The 12,884-nt window shown below is 42.3% G+C and overlaps 1 protein-coding gene across 4 annotated transcripts in view; it reads left to right on the top strand.

Moving 5' to 3' along the window:
• The window catches only part of AOPEP (aminopeptidase O (putative)), a 374,694-nt gene that overhangs the window by 87,317 nt on the left and 274,493 nt on the right, over positions 1 to 12,884 (top strand). The gene's annotated exons all lie outside the window — the stretch shown is intronic.

The following is a 12,884-nucleotide window of genomic DNA, read 5'->3' on the forward strand; positions in this document are numbered from 1 at the left end:
GAAAGAAGTTGCTTGTCTGATGGATTACCTTGTAGACCACTCTGCTGTTCTGGTTCCGAGACTGCTATTAGCAGTGCGTTTGTAGGGGCAGCCCTACAAACGTGGGGGGAGTCAGCCTCCTTAGGAGCACAGGACATGAGGAAGCTGTCAGACGGCCATTGGGTTATAAGAATCCTGCCGGGTCAGGGCTCTGTTAACTTCAACAGCAATGTCTTCTTTTTCAGGGTCGATCAGAGAAAATAAAAAAATTTTTTTTTAAATTAGTATAGGCCTTAGGATATTTACTTGCAGCCTCCCAAGGCATTCACCTATTTGTAGTTTTCAGAGACACTAGGGAGGAGAATGCACATATGAGGCACAGAAGTGTGCTCACTGTGCGCTGTTGCATCATGCTTTATCCCTAGGACTTTGACAGCCACCTCGGTTTAATCTTTTTTCCTGTTTACAGAAAGTCACTAAGTCAGTACCTTTTGGTGGAGAGTAATGATACAGATGCTTAGTTCATCCTTGAAAACCAACTAAGATACGCCCTTAGTGCAAATTCCTTTTGTTTTATTTTGCTACGTTGCTTTCATTCTTACCACAGTGACAACAGCGGTTGGTATCCTTAGGAGATAAAGCCATTGAGGCCTCTCTTAACATAGGCACGGCTTATTGCCCGCATTTACTTTTTGGAGGAAGGGAAGTAATTTCTACTTGCTACTCAGTAACTTGCCTATTTTGGACTGTCAGCCCTGAGCTATATAGAGGATCCTAGACTGCTTATTGGATTTTACTTATGCACTCTTGAGGGAAGAAGAGAATTGTGGACAGAAGTGACATGCTGCTTTCACATGGGAACGTTTAATTGCACGTGCAACCCTCCGATCCTCTCTTCCCTTGTTACTGAGATCACAGAGTAGGCCTCACTTTGCCGTTGCAGACAGCCTAGACTTCTGAGTGGGGAGGACAGGTGCCCTGGAGAGTCCCTTGGATTCACAGTGCACTTGGTATGAGTGAGAAATAACCTTTTTTTCTGTTAAGCCACTGAAAAAGTGGGGCTATTTCTTACTGCAGCATATCCTAGCCCATCCTGAATTGATACAGAAGCCACTGGATGTGGCAGTCAGGGAAAGTCTTGATCTAAATGTCATCTCAGTTAGTTCTGAGGATATGCCTGTAAGTTAGATAGGCTTTATTAGCTCCATTTTTCACATAAAGATACTGAAGCTTCAGACAGCAACTTGTTCATGTTCATAACCCTACTGAGTTACAATGCCCAGATTCACATCTGGGCTTGACCCCCTAGACAGGTGATTCAGAATCTTGCCTGGGGACTTTTAAAAACTCTATGTCACATCCACACCTCACCTGGAGTCTGATCTACCTTCCCACCTGGAGAGTCAGCACCATGACTGAGCCACGGTTGTTGATTGGAACCTGTCATGTTGGAATAGAAAGCAGAAGTTGAGAGCATTGCCTTTGAGGCCGAAGGTGCCATTTCTACTGATTGGATATGTCTCTGGGCAAGCCATACTTCCCTTCTCTGTAGAATAAAGACTTTGTTCGGGGTTCTCAGATTCTTTGTGGTGAAGAAGCACTGTGCTCTTCATCTACACCCTCAGGACTCATTGACTCTTAGGGGAGGTGTGCATTGAAAAATGTGTGCCTTAGGAAGAGAGGCAAAAGCAAAGATAGAAATTTGTTATTTTGTCCTTCTAGCCATATTCCCAGAGACACGAGGTCGGGGAGTGGGCAGCAGCCATTTCTCGTGTGTGCTCTTTGCTGCCCAGAAGTAACTGCAGTGGCTTTTCACTCTTCTTGCACCCATAATTGTGATGGGAGCAGGATATGGACAGATTGAGTGGGGATTCTGGGAAGAGATGGTATCTGAAATTCCTAATGGGGTTTAGGGGAAGGGGTAAATCTGTTTCCTGTGTTGTCCTCCTGAGTCAGAACCAATTGAGAAACAGACAGAAGGAGAGCAAAATAAAGGGTTTTTTTGGTTGACAGAAGCTGGGCGGAGGGAGTGTTCAGGTGCACAGTTTCAGTGGGCTTTCTAGTACTTCATTGCCAAATTAGACAAACTTACCCACCCACCCAGTGACCCACTCAGCTGGACCTCTGCCAGCCTCCACAGATGCACACAGACTGCCCAACAGCCAAAAGTAATCCCTCTGTGGGCAAGCGGATTAAACAAGAGAAAGCCCAGAGTGGCAAGCCAGTCTGATCAGCTGTGGAGAGAGGTCAAGAGTACCACTCCGGGGAAACATGTCCTTGTATGGAAACAAGGGCCTGCAGAATGGAGTCCCTCCCGCACGCCCTTCCACGTCTGACATGCTATGACTAAGTTTTCCCTCCGTTCATCAAAAATGTACTGCTGATAAATTAGTAGCTTACATTTGCTTAATCCTTCCCTGGCTGCGTGCTTCATGTGTGCTGTCTTTAGCCATCAAAGGGTGGCTTTGTGTTTTTATCCATTAAATCTTTGGCTCCATGCTAAGTTTGCCAACAGAGGTGCTCTGAAGTGCCAACCGCAGTGGTGTTTTTGGTTATGTTCACATCTGGTCCCCTTGGCTCCCCCCCCAGTACCCCCCCCGCCCCGCTGCCCTTTTCTACTTCAAACCTTCCTAAGACCGCCAGTTCAATTCATGTAAATGTAACGTATGCAGGGGCCTTATATACCACAGGCTTGCGTTTGACTGAAGTGTTCATCTGGGTCCCAGAAATTTGACCAAAGTATTGGTCACTGAACTTTTGATCACTGTTCATGTGGCCTAAATTACCGGAAGAACATTCTCTCTTCCAGCTCCAGTTCCACACGTGCTCTAGCCCATTCTGGGTGAGCAAATACATTAGTTAACAGGCACTTAGGTAAACTTTTGAAAGTTTATCAACTTTCTTTGGCTGCAGTATAACCTTCTCCAGCCACAGGGGAATCTTTGTGTTATGTTTAACCTCTCAAAAGGCCTTTGTTAAAGCATTGTCTTCACTTGGGGGCCATACAGTTTAAGCACGACACGGAAACTTGGATGAAGTTCAGAGGACTCAGGAAAAATGATTGAAAGCATGGAAAGCAGGCAACCCAAAGAAGAAAAGTCTTTGAGGTTGTTCATTCTAAAGAAGGGAAGACTTGGTAGGGGAAGAGGTCTTCTTTAGAGTTGTAAAGGCGATGAAAAATTCCCTTGTGGACCTTGGAGGATAAATGCTGTTTCTCTCTCTTTGAGAGTCTGGAAAAGAAGGAATAATATATATATAACATATTATACATATATATAAATCATAGGAAAAAATGCCAATTTCCAGTACACCCTTCACAATGAGAGAAGCCTTTCCATATCTTTCTGGCTTGGTTTGAGCTCTCCAGCTCTTGCTCCCTCAAGGTATTTCGGCTTTCCGTCTCTTACTGCACCCATCTCAATTTGCTTTGCAATGTACTGAATGCCCTGAGAAAATGCATCCAGCTTCCAGACACTACTACATCACTGTATATATCGACATCATTGTCAACAATTCATTGGGGGCTGGTGCTGGGATTTTGAACACTCGTGATTTTTACGGTAAGCAAACATCTAATCCGCTTGCTGAAATATGTTAATAAATTGTGTAAACTGTGTCACTGTACCTTTCAGAATTTAAAATTTTTTCTCCCAAGAGAAAAAGCTCCTCAAAGATAGGGTTGGAGGGCTTCCCTGGTGGCGCAGTGGTTGAGAGTCCACCTGCTGATGCAGGGGACGCGGGTTCGTGCCCTGGTCCGGGAGGATCCCACATGCCGCGGAGCGGCTGGACCCGTGAGCCATGGCCACTGAGCCTGCGCGTCCGGAGCCTGTGCTCCGCAACGGGAGAGGGCACAGCAGTGAGAGGCCCGCGTACTGCAAAAAAAATTTAAAAAAAGATAGGGTTGGAGATTTATTCATACATGTGTACACAGCAGCATCCTCTGAGGTGCCTTGAATAGAGCAAGGATGCTGGAAATATTTACTAAATTGTCAGGTTGAACCGAGGAAGGAGTTTTTGAGTAAAGGCTATGCATTCCCAAGGGAGACTTTTCCAGCCATTCCTTTTGAACCTATGACAGGGAAACGTTTGTGTCAAGTGGTTCTAGTTCAGAACCTTCTTGAAACAAGAGGATGGCTGAAGGAGAACTTCCTGACAGTTTTCAATCTTGGGATTATGAGTAAAACACGGTCACTCTTGCTCCTTGGAAGGACCTCTTATAAAATAATTTCAGCCTAGAAATTGTATGAGAGGGAACCAGTGACCAGGTTCCCATCATTTACTAGCCTAACATATATTTCACCAGTTCTTCCCACTCTTGCCCATTAATGGGCAATAACTACAAAAAGGAGCAGGAAGGGCTTCCCTGGTGGCGCAGTGGTTGAGAGTCCGCCTGCCGATGCAGGGGACACGGGTTTGTGCCCCGGTCCGGGAAGATCCCACATGCCACGGAGCGGCTGGGCCCGTGAACCATGGCCGCTGAGCCTGCGCGTCCGGAGCCTGTGCTCCGCAACGGGAGAGGCCACAACAGTGAGAGGCCACAAGAGTGAGAGGCCTGCGTACCGCAAAAAAAAAAAAAAAAAAAAAAGAGGAGCAGGAAGCCAGAGAACCACATACCAGCTGAGCTCAGCTTCGAAAAAAATCCAGGGTTCCAGTTAACTCAAGAAGCATCATGGGGCTTCCCTGGTGGCGCAGTGGTTGAGAGTCCGCCTGCCGATGCACGGGACGCGGGTTCATGCCCCGGTCCGGGAAGATCCCACATGCCGCGGAGCTGCAGGGCCCGTGAGCCATGGCCGCTGAGCCTGCGCGTCCGGAGCCTATGCTCCGCAACGGGAGAGGCCACAGCAGTGAGAGGCCCACGTACCGCAAAAAAAAAAAAAAAAAAAAAAAGAAGCATCATGAAGTATGTAGAGAAGGAGGGTCAGCAGTGAGGAGCTTATGATGATTCACAATGTGATGAAAAGAATAGTTCTTACTCTTTAGGAATGTTGTGTGGATTAATTGGGATAATGTACATAAAGTGTTCAGAACAGTGCTTGGCACACAGTAAATGTTCAGTAGCAGTTGTGGTAGGAGTTATTGTTTATTCTTATTATAGTTAGTATTACAGATCATTAATTAACAATCGAATATTATTAATAATCTGTACTGTTAATATATTGACTCTGGTTACAAGTCTGGGCACAAGGAAGAGGTATTTACAAATGCTTGATTTGTTGGTATTGAGAGTATATTGGAGCGGGCACATACACAGAGATTAATAACTGAAGGTTAGTGTGAAAGGAAGGTACAGCACCTTTGAGTTAATACTGGTTCTGTGGAAGACTATTCTTGACTCTATGCAAGTACAGTGTTGCCTCACTGCTTCAGGAACATGGCTGTTGTATGAAGAGGGGCTTCTGTGGTGGGTTGTCATGGAATCACAGAGCCAGAAGAAATCTTAGAAACCATTTTAGGTTTTCTGTTTGTTTGGTTTTAATTAAAGCATAATTAACATACAACAGAATGCATGGATCTTAAGTGTTTGGCTTGATGAGCTTTTGATGATTGTATGTACCCTAAACCAGACAGAGAACCTTCCATCACCCCCGTGAGTTCCCTCACACCCCCTTCCAATCAATTCCTCCCCTCCCCGCAGCAGCCACTTTTGTGAGACCATGTTAAGAGATGAGGAAAAAAGAGGCCCCAGATACTGAGTTGCTTGCCTCAGGTCACAGCTAGCCAGTCTGAGAACAGACTCTGAAGCCTAGGTTTCCTGATCCCCACATTAGGAACACACGTGTGGCTTCCCAGATGCCATTTCCCTTTTTGTTGGGAGCCTTAATGGTCTCACATAGCTTGATTATAGCTAGATTGCCTTAAAGTCCTGCATGTTCTCCCAGGCTTTGATTATGAAAAATGGTGCTGATTCACACAACCGGAATGACCTTCATTACCCTGGCTAATGCCATTCCTGTCCAGAGACAATTTAACTCACCTTTTCATTTGAGCGAAGTGGCTTTTCTGGGTGTACCTTTGGCTACCCCAAACTATTCTCTAACCTTTGGTTGAATTGATGCACCAGCACAGTACTTGTCATTAGGTGGACAGTTGCAGCCTTTTCAGTTAGATGTTTACCAATAGGCACCTATACTCACTCTCTGTAAGGCAAGGTTATCAATCCAGGGACTTTGGCTAGCGTTCAATGTCAGTAATGATATTCTTCCTGTCACTTTATCCTGGCAGAAGTTTTTATGGGTCTCCACCCATTTCTCTCACCCTAAACTGTTGTGAAATGTCATCAGTGCTGGAAGCTGTGTTCTATGTCCCAGGCTGGTGGAGAGCAAGGCTTATCTCCATAGCTGTGTGGATCTCCTTGGGCAGTGCTGGCCTTGGATGGGTGAAAGGCACTTCAGAAACGTGGAGAGGAATTATTGTTGCAGTCTGCCCTTATTGGGATGTGCCAGAATTTTCAGGTTTTTCAGTATTCAGTATGAATCTAATAAGCTCCTATGGTTAGAATTATAATTTGTAAATTTAAATTAGAGAGGCTTTCCATTCTGTTTGAATAAAGGATGTGTTAACCGGTGGAAAAATAGAGTTTCCTTTGATGTTGGTTTCTTTGGGTAGATAAGTTCTCTTGAGGCCTCTGAGTCAGGTTCTAGGAATTCTTTTTCAGCTCCACCTTTGACAGAATAACTGGCAGTGGTCAGATGGTATGGGCTGGGCTCTGGTCTGTTTCCTTAAAAGGTTGATTCAGTTAAATTTGTATTGAAAGTGGATTGGGGGAAATACTGTATCAAAGTGCCTCTGTATTCCTTAACAGCACAACTTTTGATGGCCTTTGTAAAGAACAGCTAGGTTACTTTTCAGTAAAATGGATTGTATTCTTTTGAAAAGCTTTGTCATTTGGTTCGCATGATACATCACTGGGTCTGTATCTTTTTTTTTTTTTTTTTTTTTTTTATGCGGGCCTCTCCCTGTTGTGGCCTCTCCCTTTGCAGAGCACAGGCTCTGGACGCTCAGGCTCAGCGGCCATGGCTACGGGCCCAGCCGCTCCGCGGCATGTGGGATCTTCCCGGACCGGGGCTTGAACCCGTGTCCCCTGCCTCGGCAGGCGGACTCTCAACAACTGCGCCACCAGGGAAGCCCGAGTCTGTATCTTTTATTGTAGAACATTTCAGAGTGAGATCTTTAACTTGGTGGCACTGTCCCTTCCTTTCTGAGTTGCAAATTGTCCCTGAATTGGAGAAGATTTTCCCCGTAGTGACATTTGAAAGGCACGTTTCTTTTTTTTTTTTTTTTTTTTTTTTTAACATCTTTATTGGGGTATAATTACTTTACAATGGTGTGTTAGTTTCTGCTTTATAACAAAGTGAATCAGTTATACATATACATATGTTCCCATATCTCTTCCCTCTTGCGTCTCCCTCCCTCCCACCCTCCCTATCCCACCCCTCCAGGCTGTCACAGAGCACCGAGCCAATATCCCCGTGCCATGCGGCTGCTTCCCTCTAGCTATCTACCTTACTACGTTTGTTAGTGTGTATATGTCCATGACTCTCTCTCGCCCCGTCACAGCTCACCCTTCCCCCTCCCCATAACCTCAAGTCCGTTCTCTAGGAGGTCTGCGTCTTTATTCCTGCCTTACCCCTAGGTTCTTCATGACATTTTTTTTTTTCTTAAATTCCATATATATGTGTTAGCATACTGTATTTGTCTTTTTCGTTCTGACTTACTTCACTGTGTATGACAGACTCTAGGTCTATCCACCTCATTACAAATAGCTCAATTTCGTTTCTTTTTATGGCTGAGTAATATTCCATTGTATATATGTGCCACATCTTCTTTATCCATTCATCCGATGATGGGCACTTAGGTTGTTTCCATCTCCGGGCTATTGTAAATAGAGCTGCGATGAACATTTTGGTACATGACTCTTTTTGAATTTCGGTTTTCTCAGGGTATATGCCCAGTAGTGGGATTGCTGGGTCATATGGTAGTTCTATTTGTAGTTTTTTAAGGAACCTCCATACTGTTCTCCATAGTGGCTGAACCAATTCACATTCCCACCAGCAGTGCAAGAGGGTTCCCTTTTCTCCACACCCTCTCCAGCATTTATTGTTTCTAGATTTATTGATGATGGCCATTCTGACTGGTGTGAGATGATATCTCATTGTAGTTTTGATTTGCATTTCTCTAATGATTAATGATGTTGAGCATTCTTTCATGTGTTTGTTGGCAGTCTGTATATCTTCTTTGGAGAAATGTCTATTTAGGTCTTCTGCCCATTTTTGGATTGGGTTGTTTGTTTTTTTGTTGTTGAGCTGCATGAGCTGCTTGTAAATTTTGGAGATTAATCCTTTGTCAGTTGCTTCATTTGCAAATATTTTCTCCCATTCTGAGGGTTGTCTTTTGGTCTTGTTTATGGTTTCCTTTGCTGTGCAAAAGCTTTGAAGTTTCATTAGGTCCCATTTGTTTATTTTTGTTTTTATTTCCATTACTCTAGGGGGTGGGTCAGAAAGAATCTTGCTGTGATTTATGTCATAGAGTGTTCTGCCTATGTTTTCCTCTAATAGTTTGATAGTTTCTGGCCTTATATTTAGGTCTTTAATCCATTTTGAGCTTATTTTTGTGTATGGTGTTAGGGAGTGTTCTAATTTCATTCTTTTACATGTACCTGTCCAGTTTTCCCAGCACCATTTATTGAAGAGGCTGTCCTTTTTCCACTGTACATTCCTGCCACCTTTATCAAAGATAAGGTGTCCATATGTGCATGGGTTTATCTCTGGGCTTTCTATCCTGTTCCATTGATCTATCTGTCTGTTTTTGTGCCAGTACCATACTGTCTTGATAACTGTAGCTTTGTAGTATAGTCTGAAGTCAGGGAGCCTGATTCCTCCAGTTCCTTTTTTTGTTCTCAAGATTGCTTTGGCTATTCGGGGTCTTTTGTGTTTCCATACAAATTGCGAGATTTTTTGTTCTAGTTCTGTGAAAAATGCCAGTGGTAGTTTGATAGGGATTGCATTGAATCTATAGATTGCTTTGGGTAGTAGAGTCATTTTCACAATGTTGATTCTTCCAATCCAAGAACATGGTATATGTCTCCATCTATTTGTATCATCTTTAATTTCTTTCATCAGTGTCTTATAGTTTTCTGCATACAGGTCTTTTGTCTCCTTAGGTAGGTTTATTCCTAGATATTTTATTCTTTTTGTTGCAATGGTAAATGGGAGTGTTTTCTTGATTTCACTTTCAGATTTTTCATCATTAGTATATAGGAATGCCAGAGATTTCTGTGCATTAATTTTGTATCCTGCTACTTTACCAAATTCATTGATTAGCTCTAGTAGTTTTCTGGTAGCATCTTTAGGATTCTCTATGTATAGGATCATGTCATCTGCAAACAGTGACAGCTTTACTTCTTCTTTTCCGATTTGTATTCCTTTTATTTCCTTCTCTTCTCTGATTGCTGTGGCTAAAACTTCCAAAACTATGTTGAATAAGAGTGGTGAGAGTGGGCACCCTTGTCTTGTTCCTGATCTTAGTGGAAATGCTTTCAGTTTTTCACCATTGAGGATGATGTTTGCTGTGGGCTTGTCGTATATGGCCTTTATTATGTTGAGGAAAGTTCCCTCTATGCCTACTTTCTGCAGGGTTTTTATCATAAATGGGTGTTGAATTTTGTCAAAAGCTTTCTCTGCATCTATTGAGATGATCATATGGTTTTTCTCCTCCAGTTTGTTAATATGGTTTATCACATTGATAGATTTGCGTATATTGAAGAATCCTTGCATTCCTGGAACAAACCCCACCTGATCATGGTGTATGATCCTTTTAATGTGCTGTTGGGTTCTGTTTGCTAGTATTTTGTTGAGGATTTTTGCATCTATGTTCATCAGTGATATTGGTCTGTAGTTTTCTTTCTTTGTGACATCCTTGCCTGGTTTTGGTATCAAGGTGATGGTGGCCTCGTAGAATGAGTTTGGGAGTGTTCCTCCCTCTGCTATATTTTGGAAGAGTTTGAGAAGGATAGGTGTTAGCTCTTCTGTAAATGTTTGATAGAATTCGCCTGTGAAGCCATCTGGTCCTGGGCTTTTCTTTGTTGGAAGATTTTTAATCACAGTTTCAATTTCAGTGCTTGTGATTGGTCTGTTCATATTTTCTATTTCTTCCTGATTCAGTCTTGGCAGGTTGTGCATTTCTAAGAATTTGTCCATTTCTTCCAGATTGTCCATTTTATTGGCATAGAGTTGCTTGTAGTAATCTCTCATGATCTCTTTTATTTCTGCAGTGTCAGTTGTTACCTCTCCTTTTTCATTTCTAATTCTATTGATTTGAGTCTTCTCCCTTTTTTTCTTGATAAGTCTGGCTAGTGGTTTATCTATTTTGTTTATCTTCTCAAAGAACCAGCTTTTAGTTTCATTGATCTTTGCTATTGTTTCCTTCGTTTCTTTTTCATTTATTTCTGATCTGATTTTTATGATTTCTTTCCTTCTGCTAGCTTTGGGGTTTTTTTGTTCTTCTTTCTCTAATTGCTTGAGGTGCAAGGTTAGGTTGTTTATTCTAGATGTTTCCTGCTTCTTAAGGTGGGCTTGTATTGCTATAAACTTCCCCCTTAGAACTGCTTTTGCTGCATCCCACAGGTTTTGGGTCGTTGTGTCTCCATTGTCATTTGTTTCTAGGTATTTTTTGATTTCCTCTTTGATTTCTTCAGTGATCACTTCATTATTAAGTAGTGTATTGTTTAGCCTCCATGTGTTTGTATTTTTTACAGATCTTTTCCTGTAATTGATATCTAGTCTCATGGCGTTGTGGTCAGAAAAGATACTTGATACAATTTCAATTTTCTTAAATTTGCCAAGGCTTGATTTGTGACCCAAGATATGATCTATCCTGGAGAATGTTCCGTGAGCACTTGAGAAAAATGTGTATTCTGTTGTTTTTGGATGGAGTGTCCTATAAATATCAATTAAGTCCATCTTGTTTAATGTATCATTTAAAGCTTGTGTTTCCTTATTTATTTTCATTTTGGATGATCTGTCCATGGGTGAAAGTGGGGTGTTTAAGTCCCCTACTATGAATGTGTCACTGTCAATTTCCCCTTTTATGGCTGTTAGTATTTGCCTTATGTATTGAGGTGCTCCTATGTTGGGTGCATAAATATTTACAATTGTTATATCTTCTTCTTGGATCGATCCCTTGATCATTATGTAGTGTCCTTCTTTGTCTCTTTTAATAGTCCTTATTTTAAAGTCTATTTTGTCTGATATGAGAATTGCTACTCCAGCTTTCTTTTGGTTTCCATTTGCATGGAATATCTTTTTCCATCCCCTTACTTTTAGTCTGTATGTGTCTCTAGGTCTGAAGTGGGTCTCTTGTAGACAGCATATGTAAGGGTCTTGTTTTTGTATCCATTCAGCTAATCTGTGTCTTTTGGTGGGAGCATTTAGTCCATTTACATTTAAGGTAATTATCGATATGTATGTTCCTATTCCCATTTTCTATATTGTTTTGGGTTCGTTATTATAGGTCTTTTCCTTCTCTTGTGTTTCTTGCCTAGAGAAGATCCTTTAGCGTTTGTTGTAAAGCTGGTTTGGTGGTGCTGAACTCTCTCAGCTTTTGCTTGTCTGTAAAGGTTTTAATTTCTCCATCAAATCTGAATGAGATCCTTGCTGGGTAGAGTAGTCTTGGTTGCAGGTTTTTCTCCTTCGTCACTTTCAGTATGTCCTGCCACTCCCTTCTGGCTTGTAGGGTTTCTGCTGAAAGATCAGCTGTTAACCTTATGGGGATTCCCTTATGTGTTATTTGTTGTTTTTCCCTTGCTGCTTTTAATATGCTTTCTTTGTATTTAATTTTTGACAGTTTGATTAATATGTGTCTTGGCGTATTTCTCCTTGTATTTATCCTGTATGGGACTCTCTGTGCTTCCTGGACTTGATTAACTATTTCCTTTCCCATATTAGGGAAGTTTTCAACTATAATCTCTTCAAATATTTTCTCAGTCCCTTTCTTTTTCTCTTCTTCTTCTGGAACCCCTATAATGCGAATGTTGGTGCGTTTAATGTTGTCCCAGAGGTCTCTGAGACTGTCCTCAGTTCTTTTCATTCTTTTTTCTTTATTCTGCTCTGCAGTAGTTATTTCCACTATTTTATCTTCCAGGTCACTTATCCGTTCTTCTGCCTCAGTTATTCTGCTATTGATCCCATCTAGAGTATTTTTAATTTCATTTATTGTGTTGTTCATCATTGCTTGTTTCATCTTTAGTTCTTCTAGGTCCTTGTTAACTGATTCTTGCATTTTGTCCATTCTATTGTCCATTCTATCTCCAAGATTTCGGATCAACCTTACTATCATTATTCTGAATTCTCTTTCAGGTAGACTGCCTATTTCCTCTTCATTTGTTAGGTCTGGTGCATTTTTATCTTGCTCCTTTATCTGCTGTGTGTTTTTCTGTTTTCTCATTTTGCTTATCTTACTGTGTTTGGGGTCTCCTTTTTGCAGGCTGCAGGTTCGTAGTTCCTCCTGTTTTTGATGTCTGTCTCCAGTGGCTAAGGTTGGTTCAGTGGGTTGTGTAGGCTTCCTGGTGGAGGGGACTAGTGCCTGTGTTGTGGTGGAAGAGGCTGGATCTTGTCTCTCTAGTGGGCAGGTTCACGTCTGGTGGTGTGTTTTGGGGTGTCTGTGGCCTTATTATGATTTTAGGCAGCCTCTCTGCTAATGGGTGGGGTTGTGTTCCTGTTTTGCTAGTTGTTTGGCACAGGTTGTCCAGCACTGTGGCTTGCTGGTCGTTGAGTGAAGCTGGGTGCTGGTGTTAAGATGGAGGTCTCTGGGAGATTTTCACCGTTTGATATTATCTGGAGCTGGGAGGTCTCTTGTGAACCAGTGTCTTGAAGTTGGCTCTCCTACCTCAGAGGGAGAGCCCTGCCTCC

The sequence above is a fragment of the Delphinus delphis genome, chromosome 6, assembly GCF_949987515.2.
Source record: "Delphinus delphis chromosome 6, mDelDel1.2, whole genome shotgun sequence".
Lineage (NCBI taxonomy): Eukaryota > Metazoa > Chordata > Mammalia > Artiodactyla > Delphinidae > Delphinus > Delphinus delphis.